At 43.8% G+C, this 23,056-nt stretch overlaps 1 long non-coding RNA gene across 1 annotated transcript; it reads left to right on the forward strand.

Moving 5' to 3' along the window:
• The first annotated feature begins 381 nt into the window (after positions 1–381).
• Positions 382–19,137, forward strand: LOC129385456 (uncharacterized). Its single transcript, XR_008612981.2, has 4 exons — positions 382–463; positions 1,800–1,841; positions 13,325–13,472; positions 19,034–19,137. It is a non-coding gene; the product is annotated as an uncharacterized lncRNA (long non-coding RNA).
• The last annotated feature ends 3,919 nt before the right edge of the window (positions 19,138–23,056 follow it).

Genomic DNA, 23,056 nt, shown 5'->3' on the forward strand with positions numbered 1-23,056 from the left:
GAAGATACATCACGCACCGAATAAATATCTGTATTGAGTACTTCAATGAATCATCAAACAAGAATATAACTATCTTATTCAACAAAAATCTATTTGTTCGCTTGGCTTGCTGGTTCAACGACATAATATGCAAATACTGCAAGTAGGAACATAGATGTGTCGAAGGCTAAGACCTTCAAGTTTTCCGTTATTCTTAATGCAGTTTTTCAGCTGTTTCTCGAATAGTTGAAAATGTGCAACGGATTTGCACTTTTGAAATGTCAACGTTGACGTACCAGATCATGCGACTCAGTTTTTCCTAGAAGTGACATCTGTGTCTCCATACTTCCTTGGAGAAATGCTGTATATAAATAGAGCATCTCGCCTAGCTTGTACATTGAAATCTTTGAAGGAATCTCGAGTGACAGCCTTCAGGAGAGCATGTTGGCAAAACGTGCAGCACTTCTTTTGATTTTATCCATGGGTATGTAGTTTTTCCTACTTGGTGAAACTTCTTTGGTACTGTTGGTATCCGTTGAGTGTATGTAAACCGTTAACTCATTCAGACATATACACTGACATTCTTAAGTCTACCTCGTTATTATAATTTCTGCTTGATGCAGGCGGCAAATATGCTAATTTTAAGGATCCTTATTGGAAGTCATCATTTTATACTGCAATACCTACATACATATATACCTACATACATGCATACATACATACATACATACATACATACATACATACATACATACATACATACATACATACATACATACATACATACATACATACATACATACATACATACATACATACATACATACATACATACATACATACATACATACACACATACAGTGCATACATTTTTCCGGAACGTGTGTGATGTACATTAGGAGTACTAATGCTTTAAAAAGCTTTAAAACTTATTCAGTGTTTGATGAATATAGGCTCGCGTCATCTAAAATCAGACATATAGTGACACACGCGGGACACGCGTAATTCACGTCGGTGCCGCCAGATGACACAACTTGTCTAGATATGGAGCATAATGAAGGATAAAGGCTGCATACACTCCTTACACATGACGAGTTTTGTTGTGGTACTGCAAGGGCACGGTACATTGTTTCAGTGGTAAACACGTACCTCTTGAATTAGGTCTTGGCGCAACATTGCTCGAATCTTAATCTCATTGTAATTGATATCCACAGTTAGATAAGCTCCATCGTATTTTTCTATATTATAGGCCTTTATTCCTGTTCGCCACAACACGGGCCACCCACTGTACATTAATCGTTTCAGTTATGTGCGCTGCCACAAAGCGTTTGAACTCTTTATATGCCCGCTGCAGTGGAGAAACTAATAGCTGATTGAAACAGAAAGCGTTAGAGAAATCTTGTTAGGCAGCTGCGTTATCCAACGAAATTGTAGAATACTTACAATAGCTACTAGCAGCAGGCAACAAAGATGAAACTTCGATACCACTTTCGCTTGCGTCAAAATTATCTCTTCTGCTGACACTATCATTATGTAACATGAGATTCCTTTCATATAATTTTTCAAATAAATTCGCTGAGGTCGAATGAAGTGGTAATTCGGGGACTTAAGTGTCATTGCGAATCGAACACGGCTCTCTAATTCCCAATGAGTGCCTACGTATCTTGTCTCCTATTTGGCTACGTAAGAAATATGTAAAACACCGTTTTTTCTTAGATCTGGAGCCATAACATTGCATATTTCAGTATATTTAAATGAGATGGTGCCATTACTTTCTTTTTATATTATCCATTCTAAAACGTCGATCAATTTCATTACAGTTTTCTCCATGGTCATGGCAAAGCCAGGAAAACATCTTAAGGGTAAGTCACAAAAAAGTGGCATTTTGTTAGACCTCTAGACTGGGGTGCCCTGATTCTTTTTTTTTAATTTAGAAGACGTTTATGCAATACATAGTTGCATGCGATTTGAGTTTTTACCGAAATATAATATTTATCTTTGTTTTTGTGTACTAGGTACGCAAAGCATTAGCAGGTATACGTCAATCATCGACCTTTGCTGCCGTTGTGCCAATAGTCTACATGTGCCGACTCTTTCCAAAGGAAAGATACTTCGTAGAGCACACAGTCGGTACCAGCAAAGACCACATAGTATTATTATAAGCAATCAGCGGACACCGTATAGACTCGTGCCGGCATCCCAACAATTTGCAGCCCAAATTTTGTGCAAAAGAATGTGTAGTGTACATGCAATCGCGTTCAGTGCCCCGATGCTTCGTGCGCTGCGCACTACCGCGTGCCACTACTAGATGGCGAGAGGCATCTAGTAGTCGGAAGCTTCAGTTGGAACCAAACCAAATGATGCGGTGCTTTGCAAGGGCCGCACGTCGTCAAATTTGTGGAAAAAAAAGTGCGGCGCTTTCCCAAGTCTCTACGGCAACTGCGAACTTTCAGTAATACTGGCTGTGCTAAGTTGAACCATTTCATTTTACAGTGGAGTTGCTAGAACGTCTCTAGGTTTTTCTTGACGTCCGCAGCTTTGCCGAGCTGCGGGAGTGAGAGCTGAGAGAGAGTTAAAGCAGAATATAAAGATAGCATCGCTATGCATAGCGACGCGGCGAAGGTGGGTGATGACTAGCGGGGGAGAAGGAGCGGTGTTGCGGAGACACAGGTGGTGTGATGTCATTGCGCTTCAAGAAATACCCGTGCGCTCGCCTCGCCAGCTCATTATCTCCTTGTGGAAAGAAAAAACTCTGCGTGGCTCTGCTACCACTAACACCAGATACTAGCGGAGCTGGGGGGAAACGTAGCAAAAGTTAGACTAAATGGGCGGCTTGACGCTACTTCACTGGCCTTACCCCAGCTCCGCTAGACGCTGGTGTTTGCGATAGCACAGCCACGCGTTAGTTTTAACTATAGCATAACCACGCGTTAGCATAGCCCCGCGCATGCCATGACGTAGCTCATGCCCCGTCCCAGGATATATCACCTGTCTGAAAAACTCTTACGCCAGCTCAGCTGCTATGCCTAATACATTCATACAATCGTACAGGTCGTACTGTCAGCTTTGCCAGCAGATGCTGCGGTCTGCTACCGTCACCAACAAGCATTTTCATGCTTTCGCCATGTGCCACTGTATTATTTCTTTCCAAACGTTTGAAAAGACTCACTTGTGAAAGCGACCCTTAATGCAGATGCTCAGCTTCAGTATATCCTGAGGTAGAGTTCACTTGGAAGGTAGAGTTGAGAGACGAGTCATATTGTACACGAACGCGACAACAAATTCGTACCAATATGAAGACTGAAGCACATCTAGATTTCTAATATACAGACCACAGCTGTACTTTTCTGCTCTGGAAATGTGATTCACACAGTCTTTGTGTTTTATGCCTCGTCTACTCAGAGCACGGCAGCTTCTAAGATTGACTTCAGCTAAAATGTAATAAAAATACTGATGGAGGACAAAACAAATTTTCCACACAAGAAAAATGCAAGGCTATAACTCAGAAGAAAGATATTGGATGGTATTATGCTGACCAAGGAAGTAAATTCACGTCACCTACAAATGTCATCCTAACGGGAAGCCTGAAAAGGTATTCTCTTTACGGGTAGTCAAGGTGGGTAGGCTGCATATTAAGTAAAAATTTGCAAGCACAAACGGAGATTGCTTGCGACGTTTTGTGCGTGAGCCGTCCGTGGCAGGAGAGCGTATATACATCCGTTGCGCTGGCAGGCGGTGGATACCAGGGCAATTATTTTCTGAATCATGTGAAATACGTGGCTCTGAAATAACTGAATTTTGTCAGACTAAAAACACCCACCTCCCGACAGACTACATGATTTTCCAAGACTTGTCCACTCATTGAAGTGCATCTTATAAGCTGATATGAAGCTTATGCATTACTGGCACCTTTCGTTGATGTAACATTTTTTTGTAAAGGAATTGTACACCTTCCGTTTGTCTGCGAGAACTAGACCGCAAACAAAAAAAAAACTTGTTCCACGCAGGATTTACCACAAGGCATCAGTGTTAAACTTTAAATCTAGGTTTACACAAGACAAATTTAACCATAAAATCATTGATATGGTAGTGTTTCTATAAGAAAAGAAGTTACGACGGGGCTGATTAGAGAAACTTCGTGGCTAAGCGCGATGCCGCGAGAAGTGACAAGTTAACTACAAGAGAACAGGTAAATTTTATTCTTACCTTGGATTTGATGTTATCACGACCACTTGTGCTCTAGTCATCGGTCATCAATGCCACGAATACTTTCATTGCACATTCACACAGCGATTCTTATTTAGGTGACCAGCCACACTGCCAATTTACATAAATATGTCCATTTCAATTAGCGCTGAAATATGTAGAATCCCAAGCCAAAGGGTGTGCAACTAGCGACCAAGGAAAGCAATGCGTTGCATAATGTATCATCGCAAAACCAGCTACATGCTAAAGGTGGAAGCTATTGGGAAATGGCGAAAAATTTGGCAGGATGTGCACGTCTCTTGACATTATTTTGTTGTAGTAGAAAAGCCCAACAAACAAACGCCGTTTGTGGACAGGGAAGAGAAGACGCAGAAAAATTAAGCGGAAATTTTGTGTTAGGGCGAAAATCTCCCAACCACAAAATTTAAAGCAACTTACAACAGACTGCGACAAAAGGAACAACCCTTCATCTGCGTGTATAAAGCGACAATGCACAACGAAGAGGTATTGCACTGCAATAGAAACTAACAAATAGACAAAAATATTTGTGGCGCTTGAAATAAGTGAAGCGAGCCGCCTCAAGAACGTATGTTAGGCCTAATGAGACATTAGAAGCAGTGAGAACTCAATGACCGATCTTTTACTTTCCAAATAAAAATACCATCAACATTCAATATACTATACGTGCAAATGTATACACAAAGCTGCTGCACATAAAGAACATCACTGTCTATGTACTTTGAGACTACTTGTAGCTAAAACAATTCTGTGAAATTTGAAGATTCCTATATCGGAAGTTACCGTGCAAATCAATAACCAAGAGAGAGAGAGAGAAAGTGAGAATAGACGTTATACAAAAGAACACGATTCCAGGAATCCAGTCGTCTTTGCTACCGTTTTCGCTCGGTCGACCAGATTGAGCTGGTCCGTGGTGTCCGTGCTTGACAGCACTACCTCTCAATGTCATGTGGAGGGGTGAGTTATGGGTGGCAGCTGTGATGTGGCAAAAGGCTTGCGCATTGATCTCAATGCGCAAATTTATTTTAAAGAACTGAGTCGGTTGTATGGCGCGGTGGAGACTCAAGTGTGGATATGGGCTTTTTAGGAGTTTCCGCCATACTACGGCTTCCACTCGCTTGAAAGCATCATGAGGTGAGGGTAGTGCGTCTCGTGAGTTAAAGGGACACTAAAGTGAAAAATATTTTCTTCTGCATCAGTAAATTACCGTTCTACAACACCGAAAACACCCCTCTTGCAACGCTATGACGTTTCGTAAGCAACAAAAAGAGCAAGAAAGAAATACGGGTGGCGACGCCTACTTGAGGCCCCGCACCGGGGGGCTGTGAGGTCTTGGATTTTGATGGCATCTTCTTGGGCCTACTAATTATATATAGCGGTACAAATTGACTACATTGTGTTCTAAAGGAACCAAATAATAAACATGGCAAGTTTCGGGAACCTTTATTCAGCCAACGCGGCTCAAATGCGAAAACATACTTTGGAATCCCTGACGTCACGCTGACGTACCGACGCTTCAAGTACTGATACTTGGACCTTCATTTTCTCATCTAATAATCAAACTATTTTTTGTAATGACCGCCTGCAGGGTTCTCAAAAAACGCTTCATTGGTCTAAACTGATTTATTGTTTTGCTTTGGTGCACTTTAAATTTAAGCATATATAAATATACAGTGCAGGGTGTATGGCGTGGTAGAGACTATTGTGCGCATAGGTGTTTGTTTGGAGTTTCCGCCGTACTACGGTTTTCCTTCACGTGAGACCGATATGAAGCGGTGGTGGTGTACTTCGTAAAATCTGATGATGTTGTAGGATATGCGTATAGGCAAATAGTATCGGCTCGGGTGAAACTGCTCGACGCGGCCTTCTTGCAGTTCCAGTTATGCATGCGCTCGGGCGTAGGCGTTTGCCTGCTCATTGCCGTCTAAGGACCCATGCCTCGTAGTCCACACAATTTGTATGTAGGGTCGGAGCTGGCGCGCTCCAGGTAAAATGCGCTGTGCGGACTTTCGCCCTGAAAAAATTTCTGCATGCCATCTGAGAGTCTATCAGAGCTATGACGCATTCCCACTGACGCCTGGTCTTGATGGTTAACGCTGTCGCTAGTTCCCCTGCCTCCGCAGCGCATTCTCCGAAAAGCATCGACGCATTTGTTTCAGTTCCGTAATTGTCGACGATATTCGTGCCGAATGCCGTGCTTCTTGAGGTGCTCGCAATGTCCATGCACAAGAGATTGGGATGGCTATCATGCTTCTTCGCGAGCACCTATGGTTAGGCTCAACACCATTCGAAGAGGAAGTCCAGTGCATGTACATGGGAGTCGGTGAGACGTGGATAATTTCATGCATTCGCTTAAAGAAGTTTATTGGTAACTGGCGTACTGTACGACACCTTCAAGAAGCTTGAAGAGGCTGCGTTGCGCTACCTGAAATAACCAAAAGCACAATGACAACCATGCATCATGAAAGGTTCCCTTTTGCCGAGCCTCTGAGCATAGAGGCGTAGGTTCGAAACACAGTACCGCCAAATTTTTCTCTTCCATATTATTCTGTTTATTGAGCATTGATTCCTTTATAGTTATTACCAAGGCGAAGTTAGAACACCTGCGAGAGCTTGCGTGGTATAGTAACGGGGGGGTAACGCAGACTTGCGAGAGCGATCTTGACGTGGCGTCATGGGGATGCCCTCTGGCATAATGCAACACTTGGTGTGCCCGCGCAGCAGCCAGTGTTTCGCCTGCACTGCGGCGTCGAGGCGCGCAAGCGACGTGGCGCCGTAACCAACGCGAAATTTAGCATTCCGTTTCCCTGCTACAGGTGGCGGCCTTTTCAATCAATGTTAGATTTGATGTGTTCGTTTCAATAAATAAAGTCTAGAATTCTGGCTGTAACTTCGTTTCAATGAAAATCCATCAAACGGCCACGCTCGACACGTAGCTGGTGTGAAAGCAGCACCGTTGACTTTGTATACTTAAGCCGACATAACCATTGTGAGACGTTGATCAATAAGAAGAGTTTTATCAATATTGGCACATACCAATATCAAATACGCTGGGCGAAAATTCTCTGCTTGGCTATATACCCAGTGACGCAAGTCTGCTTCTCGCCAAAGCAGAAACCAGAAGCATACCTGCTGGCGCCTCTTGACCAACCCCACATAAACGGACATGAAGTTCTAATTGTTCAGTGGCAGGAAGAGCCAAAGAATGTTAGCGCGTGAAGATCGCCACGCAACTGACTATGGTGTACTGGCAGCTAAACCGCGCACTGAGGGACAGCAGGGGAGCACAAGGCACAACGCTTTTATTAGTTGTATTTTATTAGTTCAGGGTGCAACATCTTCGCATGGTTCGCTGACATTCATATGCACTTCTGGAAGTGACAAAATTTCTCCGTCTCCTGCGCAATTTAGATCCTGGTGAGTATGTTGCCAGTATGTGGTTGCTGGGAAGCGTAAATTTTTATTGAGTACTGAAATGATCAATGGCCGGCAGCTGTGATTCCTGAAACTTAGACAGCGCGCTGATATACATCTCACGCGCATCATCAAGCCTGACCAACTTTACAACGGCCACAGGAAAGGAGACAATCGCTAAGTGGCCAACACTTATTGGGTGCGTAGTGCCAAAATACTAACAACACAAAACTCGAAGAAAGCAGTGAAGATTGTTGAATCGATAGAAACTGTCCAAATTTTATCAAAATATATCAGTGATAGAATGTGAGCAGCTGGTAGGGTGCTTGTTGCGCTCGACATGAGAGTACACATCCGCTAAATAAAATTGCATTTATATAAAAAGAAATATTATTTTCGCTGTGTAGCGAAGGTATGTCAATTCGTTGTCCCCGGCGTAGGGGTCATTGCCACCTGCTCAAACCGAAGTGGCTGTCCAACAGGAGCACCACCACAGCCACTTGTCAAACCTGATTTTACTCTTGAATAAAGCCAGTCGACTCTCCGTTCTCAATCTGTCAAAACGTGTATTGCCTCAGCTAAACAGAGCTCCCAACAAGTGGTGACTCCGGAAAATTAAGGTTTTTTCAAACGCTAGCTATAGGCGACGTTTATCCTACTCATGCACATAGAGACGACGGCACGATGACGTCTACTGTCATCATCGCAGTGCTTCAGCTTCCCAACTTTTGGTCAAAGAATCCTCGAGTTTGGTTTACGCAAGTAAACGCCCGTTTTCAACTCCAGCGCATCGCTTCACAGACAGCAAGGTACTTGCGCGTAGTTACCGCGCTACCCTACGACAATTCCGATGCCACCGACGACTTGCTAGCGGGTATGCCTTCAGCCACAGCATACGACGACTTGAAATACACCGTCTTGCAGCGCCTCGAGCAATCGCAACTAAGTAGGCTCCAACAGATCCTCCGAGGAAATCGGTGACCAACAACCGTCAAAACTCCTGCACTGGTTGCGTCAGTTGCTGCGTGGCCCCTCTTAAAACTATAGCCAGCTTTCATATTTGCATGAAAACGTGAGGTGTGGAGATAGGACACAAGAGAAGAGAAGTGGGCAACGCGTTCGTGTTGTCCACATCTCTTCACTTGGGTCCATTCTGCACGCCTCACCTTTTCTTGCATAGTGAATCCATACCAACTAGCTCAGCTTTCTGTCGTTAAAAGCTTCTTATTTGCAGTATCTGTTCTTGCAACGCTTCCAACATTCATCATGCCTGCTGCTGATATGTACTGACGATACGAGTCTCGATTGGCTGCTTGCACTCGCTAACCGCGTTTGCGACTGCTCCTCTGCGGCACAGCTAGGCATCGCCGCTTGAAGAGCCTCAGAACCAGGAGACCGGTTCTCGGGTATGGAGGAAACAGTCGACCGCCTCACCACTGCACTTAGCGTACATTCCTCACTCGGCCAGCTTCGACGTAAAACCCCACGTACCGCCCTCAGGCAGTCTATATTTAGTTTCCCGACAATTAACACAGCCCAGCACGTCTTTGAAACGGGACTCTATGCAGCCATCATTGACTCCTTCCAATGGAGGCCCCTTTCCTGTGTTTTCGCGTTGAGTGAAAACGTTGAAGACTCACGTTTGCGGCAAAGGAGAGAAAGTGTCGTGCGACCACGCGAGAACAGCCTATCTTGATCATTGCCTCTTCATTCTTTTCGGCATTCACACCTACGCCTACGGCATTCTAGGGGTGGAGAGGGACGGGAGCCCTTGTAGCGAGCGTCGTCGCTTTGTTGTCTTCGTCGTGGGCGTCATTGTACCCTGCTCGAACCGAAGCAGCGCTCGCGCAGGCGCACCACCACTGCCGCTCGGCAAACCTGCTTACACTCTTGAATGAAACCAGTCGACTCCCCGTTGTCATTCTCTCAAAACGTGCATCATTTGCCTCCGCTAAACCGAGCTCCCAACAGCTCGCATTCTGTAGTTCAGAAAATACACTTCAGCTTCGCCCTGAATAAAATGTGCTTCACTTGGAGTACATTGCTTCGGTTTCCCGATCAACTGATCGGCCGTTTGCGCCATGAACACCACCGGTCGTGGATACCACGATAACGCGAAATGGGCCGACATCTTCGATAAAACTATCTCAGCTGGGATGATTCATGGCCACCAGTGGAATACCTCTATCAGGATACGTTTGGGCTATTAGGGATGTGACCGTTCTTCACCTGTGATCCCCCGTACTGGCACGTCCATGCCGGAGACACGGTCTGTTTGCTACTCACTATACGCTGTACGTGCCCAGTGATGTGCGTGTGTTTTCGACAAAGCTCTTTCGGAGGGAAAATGCAACAAGCCTCTGGATTTGTGGGACCCGATGTCATTCGTCTCCTGACACCAGATTGGGGAAAGCAGCCTGAACAACGAGTACAAATGGGAGAAAGGAAGAAACGGCTGTTACACTGAAAGTGTTCAGTGTGGCGATGCAGAAAACGGAGGGGTCGGAAAAGGCTGTTTAACGCACGAGAGTAAAGCACGTCTCTACGAGAAAGCTTACGGCCACAACGTTCAACCTGGCTGAGACATGCGCGCTGGTACCAGGTCAGTAGAAAAGTCACTGAGGGGGAATGTCCCTCCAAAGCGAGGTGAAAGAGAGAACGGATGTTCTTCCCGCGTTTACGGTCTCCCCTTCAGGGACGAGACAGCAAGCTGTGAGCGGATGGGTTGGCCGATGATGGCAGAGAGCAATGTAGGTCTTGCACCCCTTGTGCTCTGCGTGCCACAAAGCCTGTCAGGCGGTGACCCAATTGAACATGCTATAGGAGGGAGTAATTGTCGAATTAGGCCCATACAAAAGTTTTTGTTGTCATTTGTAATGTGTGTGCGATGCATTTTTTGTTGTTGTTTGTTATTAGGAATGTGTTACTTTTCAGTTTAAAAGATTGGCTGAAGGTGAGACTTTAGTTGTATTCTTGTGTGTACGAGCAAGTTACGCGGATCAAAGTGCGAAGGAGGTTTTGCGACAGTGGAGACCCATGGTTGCACATATTCTTTCGATAAACATTTAAATTGGTGGTTTGCAAAAACAAGCCATTTTTTGGTAATTGTATGCTTGTAGAGTAGTAGCGCTAACGGTTGCCGCTGCAGAATTTACATTTACCGAAGGACGTTAGGAAAGCAATTTTATTCTCAGGTAGAGCGTCGATTTTTGTTTCGTTTTCTAGGGTTTTAGATCCCATTTTATGAATTAATTTAATTTACAGTTAAAGCAGTCGGCAGAGGACAGTACGCTTCGCCTTAGAGGCGCTGGCACCGGGAGGTGGCATTGACCAAGCGAAAAACTGAGCCCGCAGCATTGACCTCTTTGACCGCTTCGTTTGCTGTCACGAGTGCCGTGGTTCAAAATTGCGCCTTTCTTTTCTTTCGCTTTGGCGACTTGTGAATCACGTGCCACATAGGATAATGTTAGTTCGGAAAGGCGGAGTTGGAAGACGCGGGAGACGTGACTGAGAGGGGATCGCTATTCTTTCGTCAAATTTCGACCTATACGTACCGTGTGATCCGACTGACAGCGGTCTTGGAGCCGTTTTGAGAGTGAGGGACAAATATGGCTAGAACTAGCCTACCCATTGGCTTGCCCGCTCCATGAGTGGCACGCATTTCAAATAACTACCCGTTGTGGCTACTGAAAAGTATGTCTCCTAGATGGTCACCTTCTGCGACAGTGTAGCTCAGTGGAGCATATTTTCGAGTTTCACTGCGCAGCGGGGCAAGGAGGCAACGCTGTGGTCCTCAGCTAAGGCGTTTCAGTGGTTGATAGGGCTGACTTGATTCAAACCCTTGCTTGATTTTTGTTGTTTTGTCATTTTATTGAGGTATGCCATTTGATAACTGATTATGCCTCGATAAGGAAATAGAGTTGTTTTGTTCTTGTTGTATTCTAAACAATCGCCTTTTGTTTGTCGATTGCCTCAGAGCGGCGTGAGTTGTGCTTTCTTTGAGACTCGATTGAAACTAAATTGTTCAAAACGTTAGCCACTACACTATTTCAACTTTGTTTAGGGTCGTTTGCGTGGCGCTCCTCGGTGACTGCCTTTCTGGCGCTCGCTGGTTTTAATCTCGGGAATAATGTTGGGAGACGGTATTATTACCTGGCATATCTAGGAGGCCGTTGGTGTGCTTGCCTTGTCGGACCTTGGGCGCTGTGCAAATTTGATCGCTAAATGCCAGTTCCAAGCTCATGACCTGCAGCGAACCCTTGCTCCAAGATTGCTAGGGCCCCTGGACGTGACCGTCCCAGCGAGCCCGAGACTTCGAGCCGGAGCTGAACCTGCTGAGCGGCCAAGGCTGTACAAGCGGAACCGATGAGCTCCTCCCTAGCCATCCATATTCTTCGCTGTGGGCGGGTTGTTGTGATCGGCCGTTTACCCCACGATAACCGCTGGGCAGGGATACCGCGATAATGGGGAACCGGCCGACAGCCTCGTCATAACGATTCTTAAGTGGGATGATCTATGGCCACGGGTGCAGTATTTCTGTCGGGATACATTTAGGCAATTACTGAGGCGACCATCCTTCATCTGTAATACGCACAAAATGCCGCGTCCACGCCGGAGACGGGGTCAGTGTCCTGTCCCTCACCCCTCCCCTGTTCATGCCTCTTATATGCGTGTATTTTTTTGACAAAGGTTCCTTCAAAATCACGGGGCAACAATGCTCCTGATTGGTGGGACCTGATGTCATCCCTCTCCTGAGTCCTGATTGGGGGAATGCGGCTGAATAATGAGAACGAAGAGGATAAATAGAAAAATGTAACTCTTGGAAAGGGCAGTTAACATTTCTTCATGTAATTTCTTTCGGTACTTTTTTGAAAGGCTTGTAAATATGTAATAAAGACTTGTGTATAAAACTTGTTGGATATCGGGCCCTGCTCCATCTTCCCTTAGTGATCCCCAATGAAGGGATATAGCACATCTTCGTAACCGCAGTCGCAGCACCATTCTGTCGCCTGTCTGCCTAAATAACTGATAATTGAAGCCTCATAAGTAAATAAAGAAACGTTGTCAGAAAGTAAGTACAATTTGAACTTGGAACATTACTGAAGTCGCTAATGTTTACATTCGAGTTTATTTTCTTATATTAGAATATCTTGTTTGCATGCAATTGCGACGTAACTCACTGAGCAGTTTCATTCTTCATATTCAGAGACTTACTGCGCTCTAAAGGCGTCCTATGCTGTATACGAGTAACTTTTATAGATAACGCTAATATCCTTGTCGAAGTTCGGAAGATAACTGGCATTTGTGCTTAGCATGCAAAATGCACGAGGTTTTTTGAAAATCAACACAGCCCTAAATTTCTACTCTTGTGACAAAGCACAAGCCTGGTGCACATATTTTGCTATTTTGTTCTTGCATCTGCAGTGTGTTTTAAGTGCACTTCTTGGTTAGGGAGGTGACAGAATTGTTATTGCAACCTTCCTCGTTCTTTGTTTTGGAAAATTCTTTGGGTACTCGGCACACGTTCAGCGAGAGAATATATATCTTGATTGAGTTACTTTCGCCGTCTGTGTTACGATTTAGCCGCGTCACCACCACGTCTCCGTGTTAAGTGTTTTAGAAATATCCGTAGTTACCATATTTTGAAATTGTTCACAGTTTTTCTAAACTGTTGTCTAGAATTTCGTAGAATTTCTTCTCCATTCAGAGAGAGTCCAAGAGCGGGCTGAGGACGACTACGACGATTACTCCAATGAAACGACCACCGAGGGAAGTGGCATGACGGCACGACCTAAAGCGTCGCCTTCTGGTTCCAGTGGTGGGGGTGGTTTTGATAGAATTGAAGCGGAATAAAGGTAACTATTTAAAACCGAATATTAATTTTTTTAAAAGGCTTATTAGCTGTAAAAAATTTACGTGTATACGTTCGATTGGATGACCCCTGCGAATGGAAAACCTCAAAAAATATCACGATGCCCTGATTTTAGAAGTTATTATTTACTAAAACTCAAGCATGCAGGATTCCTCTATCAAGAAGAACAACTCGGAACAACTGTATTTCGTGAAGATATTGATCTGTTATTAACTCGAGTGGGAATAAAATCGCAGCGAATTGATACTCGGCGGTGTACGTTATTTGTGTCTATGGCACGAAAGCTGTATGTTGTTGAAAGGTTAACGTTACAGCAACAATCGCACTTGAGCATTAGTCCCCAAGTCCTTCGTAGACATCCATGCTCAATGCAGCCGCCCTTGCTCATGCATAAGGTTCCCTTTTTTCCGCGAGCTTCAGGTTTGGCTTTTGCGAGAGATGTTTTTTACGCTGCAACTTCCAACCGTATGCTTTATGCAATTTTATAGCAGGACACTTGTACAGCAGTTTTTCAGAGGAAGCCGAAGCTTGTGGCTACTTTCAAAATACATGGAAATATAAAAAAAATATTTTCCTTATTGGAAAGTGCGCCAAATTTTATACACTTTTTCGCGCAGAGTCTGTAAATCTTGTGACAGCAGCAAAATAAATTTCATCGCGGTCATTTTTTTTTAAATATAGTGATATTTTCAAATTTTAAAAAGAAACCTTAAAGTTTCCAGTTTGACAATTTAGAACGAAAATGTATATCATGGTTCTCAAAATTTCCCCTAATAATAAATTTGAACAGGAAGAAGTTGTTGTGTTACAGGCCGCATGGCAACGTGCCACTAGAATGTGATTATTTCTTTTGTGAAATCTTTGCTACTAGAATTTCACGAAATTTTATGCCACCTATAAAGTCATATACCACGCTAATTCGCTTGAGGCTTTCTAAAAATGCAGTTGACAGATATGGCAGCAGTGAATTTAGCAGCCGAAATACAGATTTTAAACATCTCGCATTACTTTTCGTGGCATTACGAGTTTAGGGAACGTTGATAAGAAAATTCAAGACCAGATAAGGATAGTCCAGTTCCAAAGGCACTACATTTATCATTCTTTTTCAAACACAACAGATTATGTTCAAATCAATCAAGCCGTTTTATTATCAAAGAATTTCTGCCGCTTACATGTCTTTGAATCAAAACGTTGGAGTTGACCTCGAGCTAATGATTCCTTCTAGTGCAAAGCATCCTTTGCGAAGCTCACCACGAGATCGCATTTATAAACTGATGGGGACCTATATGGTTATGCACTTAGCCGTGGAGGAGGAAAGAGAAAAGTAGAAGACACTTAGCCGTGTGTGTGCCAGATACCTAATAGGGCTGAATGTGCCGTTCATTCGATTTAAAACATACAAATTACACAACATCTATCTTTTCTAATAAACGTTGGAATGGTAACGTAAAGGCCAATGAAAGTGCACGCAAAATTCAATATGCTGCAGGTGTACACACAGGCCACATCTACGGATGACGTGCACGATACTCATACGAATTTAGCTACCATAGAGGCCATTTCTCTATACACCCACTTTGCTATTTGAGTGTGTGAACTGGATCCCAGGAGCCATAGCCAACGTATCCCCCCCTTCAGGCTGCTGGCGGCAGAAGAACATTCTTTCCACAGCAGGCGTGCGGCACGTAGTACGCAAACTTGTGGCGGGCAGCCAGCGAATATACCCCCCTATGCAACCTTAATGCATCATTGCTCCTTTACTCGGGACCCTCATTTGGAATGAACAATAAAAAAAAGACACCGAGAGGCCCTTCGCTTTACATGATTCATCGTTTATTGTGGTTGGGATGTAGGCATGATCATACATTGGAAAGCTGGCGCGGCGCACATATGTTGAGTAGTGGAATTTGTGCGTGTATTTTGGGGACTGAACGAGCAATATAGTGGTTGATCAAAAAATTATATTTACCACATAGCAATTGCTCCTGATAGGATCGCGTTGTTTTTGCGTGCAAATTTTTCTCTGTAAAGCTCATGAAAACAGATCCGGCGACCCAATGAAGACGCACATGGCCATGATGCCTCAGACATGGCACATATTCGCAGAATATGATGCACCGAGAAGAAGAGAGTTAAAAAACAAGCTTAATGAGCCTAAAGATAACTTGATTTGTAGTAGTGGTTGCCACTTCCCGCAAACCATGCGATGTCTTGGCTACACCATACTCTTAAACAACATGAACTGGTTGGAGAGGTGGGAGCTCGGCGCCAGCGTCTCCCACTGCTAGGGGGAGGGAAGGGGTTGAAGAGTTGACGCCGAGAGGGAAGCTGTAGCTCTTGGAAAACAACTTCGAAAACATAAACGACATCAGTGCCAACAGCGACACCACAGCAAAGAAGACATCAAATTTATACTGAAGCTGACGTTATTCACATGTGTTATTTATTTATTTATTTATTTATTCATGGTACCCTCAAGCCTTTACAGAAATGTGGAGGGCAGGGGCCCCGAATGAACACTTACACATTTGATAAGGAGCACTTTACATGAAATAAAATCAGAAAAGAACAGCAAAAAGAAATTAATGAAGGATAATGACATGTTGACATAAGGTACATGAAAACATGGTGACAAATGTAAACGAAAATAAAGACACATCAAAAGGAGCTGTTAAGCTCGTCGCGAAATCTTTCTGGGTTGCTAATACTGACGGCTGAGGCTGGCAGGTGGGTCCAGTCACTGCTGGTTTGGGTAGTCATGAATGGGAATATGTTATCTTCTTTCCTCGACCAATATCAACTTTGCAATGGTGATCTAGGGGCGAAGACATGAAAGGTGCAGCCTGTATCCAGCGCGATCTAAATGCGTGATTGTGATACTAGATCTGATGAAAAAGGCAGAGGAGAGATTATTTTCTTTACATTAGAAGGTCAGGAAGATGAAGGTGTTTTTTTTATGGCAGGTATACTGGGTCTTTGATGATAGTTTCAAAGTCTAGCAATATAGCAAGTATAACAATACCGTAAATGCACAGAGAAAATTAAGTAGGTCAACTGTCGTAGGGCGTCCAGCGTGTTTTACTTATGTATATCAGTAGTACCAGAAGCTTTAGTCTTAGAGTTTCTTTAAAAGCCCTAGTCAGATGCTTTGAAAGCGAGTCATCAAGCCCTGAGACCATGAGCTTTTTAGCACAAGTGCCGCCTTCCCAGCAACCGAATATTGATTTGCACAAGAAATAAATTCTATTTCTGAAAAAAAAGATCTGAAACTGCCCTGGCGATGGATTTGAACTCTCTGAAGGGCTGGCATCAATATTCAGGAGCTTTTGATTTACGACAGTGCCTTCAATGTGCCGACCGTTTGTTAAATAAACAACTTGCGCATTGATGTTTTACCGATATAAACACACACACACACACGCACGCATTTACATATATACGTGTATATATATATATATATATATATATATATATATATATATATATATATATATATATATATATATATATATATATATATATATATATTGGTATGTGTGTGTGTGTGATTGTGTGCTTGCTGGACGTACACGGCAACAGTGTTTCGATGGAAGAGAAAGGCAAAAACATTTCTGCACTTAGATTTCTGGGCACATTAAAGAACCTGCCGCACTTAAAGTTCTTCTGGACTCTCCCAGTATACACTACTTTTAATCAGGTATTTTGTTCTGTAACGTAAAATACCTCATTCTATATCATTTTACTGTGGCAGCAGTGAAGTTTTTGAAAGTATGTCTACCTATTCCCTCTTTCCCGTTTCACCGCTGTTGTGTCTGTCAATTCATTCATTGTTTTATGCGCACATTGGCCTTCGTCGTTAGTGATGACGCACAACGATGTTTTCTTCCTTTTGTCGTCACGTCATCATCCTCCGCTTTGCCATTGTCCATAGGGGAAGTAACATAAAACTGAATGGCAACCCTCTCTGCTTGGGTTTCATTATATGCCAGCAAATTTCACCCGTTTGGTTATATAGCATTCACCGCTTGGCTGGTCGCAGCTCTTAGGCACGTCGCGTTCGGCACTCAGCTTTCCTCCTCACACTCTCGTCATACTGCCCTCCGCCGGTTTCCTTTTCATGCTTCCGCTGTATCCTCCTCCCTCGCTTATCTCCTCGCGCTCTCTTTGCTATCGACGTCTTTCACCTGTCGCTGCGATCCGCGTTTGGTCTTTCATCCTTCGCTGCGCCCTTTCGCTCTGTTTAAAGGGATGCTGAGGGACGCCGACGCTCAACACAGGATTGGGCGCTTAAGAGCTCCGTTCTAAATTGTGGTGTTAAACATTGACGTTTGCGACTGCAAGCGCTGTTTCCATTACTTCTGTCAACATTCCTTGTACTACATTATATTTCTTGTAGACCCAGTTGGCCTCTTTTATCATTGTTACCTTCCGGTTTCCTTTGATTCTCAGAGGATTCATGCAGATGCTTCAGTAGGTCTTTCCTTCGTTTGAGTATACACCGAGGTATCTGTATTTCTCGACTACGGGAATGACGCAGTTTATTAGATATGATGTCAATACCCATATCTTCATTAATGTTACCTAATTCCTGATTTGTTAGCACTTAACCGAAAGCCTACATTTGTCGGTGGATATGTATACCTCTTCAGAACTATTTTTTAATTACATGCATTGTCAGCTAGTTGTGCTATATCGCACGCAAACATAAGTCTAGGGACCTTCTGGTGCACATTTAGCCCTTTGCGGAAGCAAGATAATATCTTAGTTCCCGGTGTTTTAGTCGCACTTCTAAGCCACTAAAATAGAACGTGAACAACAATAGATGAAAAGGGCATTCTCGCTTGGATCTTTCAGCGCATTTCCAGTTTTAATGTATTTCGGACCTGTCCATACAATTCGTTCTCGGTTGTTCGTATATAGCTGCTTCCGAAGGACAAAAAAGAAGTTACATGTGCTCTCATGCTTGATAATATTCCACAGCAATATTATGTCTATGTTGCCGTCCGCTGCTTCAAATTTAAATATTATATCTATTAACTTCTAATCTGAGCTTTGAAATCTCCATACATTAACCTACGAAGCATCCTCAGAACGTCCGCTTGCTCTGAATTCATTTTTAGCGTACTCCTGCAACATGCCATCAATGTAACACCTTCGAGCTTAGTCATATGTTCTGGCGTTGCTCCGTGCTACGCAGCAACAAAGACAACATTGAAGAGCGGTGTGGCGCTGTTCTACACAGTCTCGCAATAGAAGAGCAGCTATTTGAAGTTCAACAGGCTCGGGAAGCGGCCGAAAGGCAGGCCTTTCGCTCATTACGTAGCGAACTATGATTTGTGTACTAGTGTTTTAACTAATGTTTCAGCCATAAGTATGCTAAATATTCCCAGGAACCCGTTGGCTGCTTAAAAAATGGTCAGTGTCATAGGCGAAAAGCAATTATTAAGCTTAGGCAAAATTCAGAATTCTCAAAACGATACTATTCTTCACAAATATTCCTAGAATGTGACGGTATTAGAAGTTTGCGTTTTCTTTCTTTTGCAGGTAACTTGGCGTCATGGAGAAAGGGGGATACGTTGCTACTTTGCGAAGCCAACTATCCCTCCAACCATGTTTGATATTGAATAAACAAACTGAAAAGCATCAAACTTACTGTTCATTTGCATAGCAGTTAAGTTCACTGCTGATAATGTATCGGCTACCTTATTACGTAGCGCATTATATTATTTTTTTTGAAACCATGCCACAAACTCGCAACCTCACAGTACCGGTATATGACGACTACTGGGGTCTCCGTAAACTATTTTCACTAATATTCTGTGTGCCACAATACATTTGGTGAACAATGCCTACGGGAGCAACGACTACAGCCTAGGTGTTCTCCTTTCAACTAAAAACCCATCTAAATCATTACTATGGGCATAATGCGTTCACCTAGGCTATGGCTCTGCTCCTACTGAGTAAATTTATCCAGTTGCCATTCTAAAGTAAACTTCAACATCATACGCCCACTTCTCTGTAAATTTTGTGGTGTCACTTCATGACCGTCGTTGAAGCATGGAATAAGTATGACAGTGGCAGCTGCAAAACAATTATTTAATGTCAGTGATCAATCAGCGTTTGTCACAGATTCCACTTGGCAAAACGACGGCCTGTGAGTGAAAAACGCTAGCCGTCATCGTTATCAACAGCAACGCCATCGCATCTTGAACAACTGCTATAACCTAAGGCCTTTGATGGATCGGTTACTGTGATCATAAACACTCAGTGAAATCTATATTAATGCCTAAAATATATATCCCATGAGGCAGATAGAACGGCGTTGTCCGCATCGAGTGGTAACAAAAATCGTCATGATCAGTGAAGTCAGCCGTGCCTTGTATGGCCTCAGTAGTAATACGGAATTAAAGTTAGATCGTGTCAGTGAGGTGACTTAAGGTAAATTAAGGCGAAGCAAAGAAGGGTCATATAAAGTAAATAAAGATGGATTAAGGTTGCTACAAATTAGATCAAGGTGAATTAGGGTGGATAAAGGTAGAAGAATGTTCGCACAAATTAGCTCAAGGTGGATTATGGCAGATTAGGGTGGAGTAAACTGGAATAAGGTAGATGCAGGTTGATTAAAATAGATTAGGACTAGAAAATTAGCGCAAGGTGGATTCACGTGGGTTAGGGTAATGTTAGAAAGGACACCGCGCAATGTTCGACGGCGCGCATCATCGACGTAACCAATTAATTAGAGATTAATTTATGCTTTCGCATTTAAATCACATAGTACGCTTTTTACAGTCGATTTACCATAATATACACCGGCGGCATTCTAAATCTAACAATAACATTTCTAGATGTCCAGCAATCCCGTGAGGCTGCAGACCTAAGACATGAAAACGCCTTCAAATTCGTTTCAGAAAGAATAAAACACATGCATTTTGTGAGGTCACTTCGAAAACCCCGAAGCTAACCATTACTTCTTCATGATCACAGAGCCACCGCCTTCTAAAAACAATTTCGGTCAGTCACTTCTTGCTTTTGAAATATAAAGTGTCTTGTCTATAAATCAACATTTACTTTCGAACTCTATAAAATATCGCCATTTGTTCTGTCTCGCCACTGAAGAAGTCGCTTGTCGGAAGAACTTGAACATTTATTCCTAAGCAGACAAAAAGTTGCGAAATCTAGAGAATAAATTGCACTAAATAGGAAGCAGTGCGTAAAAATTGCTGGCTATCCCGTAATCTAGAGTACATGTAAGCACTTCCTTGTCACCAAAAGGTGACAAGGAAGTGTATGGTGCTTGGCATCTAGCTTTCGAATGCGGCAATTGGATATTACCAGTAAAGCTTCTGCGTACTAAAAGCTACAACTTGAGTGATATTGTGAAAAAAATATTAGGAAGAACTCGGAAGGAATATTTTTGTATCTTGCTTGGGCAGAAACCAGCGTTTGTAATGAAATCCGATAGAAAGCGCTGTGTATCAGAGACCGCATTTTGTTAAGTTTTACCTTATTGCCCAGATTCTCGTTTGAGTGCCCAGGTAACGGCGCTCACTTTTGCATCAAGGTCAATTGAAGGTCGCCGACAACGAGAACTAAAAGCATTTGAAGCTTCTACCACCAGTGCCACGGTGTGTTCCGACGAGCGCTCACGTCATAACGCCGTACGCGGGCATTGTCACTCCACCACCCCCGGCGCTGTTCCGCTACTTCAGAGCGGAAGACCTTCAGGGAAAATGGCAACGCCAAGTGTCGCATTTGGACTATCTGCGCTCATACCAGGTCCTTTATATGTGTTTGGATTCGTTGGGTACTTCGCTCGCGTTCAGAAGACTATCTGTTTTTATCCATCTTTTCATCTATGTAGGTTTGTAACTAACCCTTTTTCTGCCTTCCTGGGTCACTAGGCGGTCTGTGGTTGAAAGTGTAACGCATGTCATTACGGTACTGATTAAATGGGGTTCGAAAGCAACCGTTGGGCCAACTGGGGGACACTAAGTACGTGACCTTGCCCACATATGTGCCACTCTTCAACGGACCTCTTTAACCCCGACATGGGTCACGGTCGATGCAGCGCTGGAAAGGTACTGCTATTCAATGGCAAAATTTCGCACCGACTAGGAACACTATGTATGTGCTAATACATCTGCGCTGGTACTCAGTGAGCCACTTATATGCTAACTTGGGTCACTGTGCATGCGCCAGTAGGTGTGCGCCGTTCTTTATTGAATACATTTGACGTCAACTTGGGCAAATACGTATGCCCTACTAGGAATGTGCGTCTCTTCAATGACAAAAAAGGTCCTTGAAATTTATTCGGTACGGGGTGGAATCAAACGCCCATCAAAATCGTTCCTGAAGGAAGATCGAGACAGCTGGTGATAACAGCTTGATTTGGGCGAGTTGGTTGATACTGAATAACGTAAGTGCAGCGCAACAATTTTATGCGAAGGACTAAGAAAGAGACAGGAAAGAGCGCTGTCCTGCCTCTTTGTTCTTCTTTCTCATAAACTTGTTGCGTTGTAGCTACGTTATTAATCAGGTGGGGCCGCAAATTCACTGCATATGTCCTGCTTATGAATGAACGATTTTCAAGTGAATCCCTTAGAAAGCTGAGTCCTCAATGCACTTGTATATAAAAAAAAAGGGCATAGGTTTGGGAGAACCGCAATACAATGAAGGAGGAAGTAGGAAAAGCAGTTAGGCCTTTTCTAGTAAAAGACGTGTTCAAGATCTTCGTCTAGGGCTATTTATTGTATTTCAAGCGCGTAAACCCGGAAATCGTCTTTCTTAAAGCGCGAGGACTTCGGCGGAGCATCTTGGAAAAGCGTATAGAACTGTCAGGGCCAGCGTCCCTCTGAATATAACGCTACTGGCATAACGGCCGCGTATGCCGAATCCCGAGAGGTGTGAATGCTTTTGCCAGGTAAAGTCAAACCAGCTCAGCCACTACACGAAACAGCGACGGGGGCCTGCTTTTCAACCGTGCATTTGTGGAGCGTAATTGTGTGTGCGGAAGATCACAGCTAGCTTATACGGCCATTAGGAATGAGTGCACGCGCACGGCGGTTTATACATAACACGTCGCGAAGGCGCCTTCTCAGAAGTGGACTCATCAAAACTTCGGAGCTGCAGCAGGCCGAACATTACTTGCGACGTGTCGTGCAAGACCAGGCATCCAATATAGGGGTCCCACCTCCTCGGGAAAGGCGTCGACGTCCGTCAGCATCATCGATCCTTCGCATGGCGTCATTCATGTAGGCCGACGGACTACTTCATGTCGGTGGGCGGCTAGACCTGCCCTTCGTCTTTACTGGCATCATGCAGTCTATTCTCTTGCCCGCTAATCGCATGTTTACCGCTCTGCTCGTGGAAACTGCTCATCTTCGCACTCTTCGAGGTGGTATTCAGGTCACGCTGCCTGAGCTTGGGCAAAGATTCTCTGTAATGGACGAAGACAGTAAAAGCTGTGTCATCACAATGTCGACGGCTAGCTATAGAATATGCCCCATGATACTATTAGCGCGTGAGCAAATACCACATGCACAGGTGTTCTGTATTGTCTGTATCGAG

The sequence above is a fragment of the Dermacentor andersoni genome, chromosome 7 (assembly GCF_023375885.2).
Source record: "Dermacentor andersoni chromosome 7, qqDerAnde1_hic_scaffold, whole genome shotgun sequence".
Taxonomy (NCBI): domain Eukaryota; kingdom Metazoa; phylum Arthropoda; class Arachnida; order Ixodida; family Ixodidae; genus Dermacentor; species Dermacentor andersoni.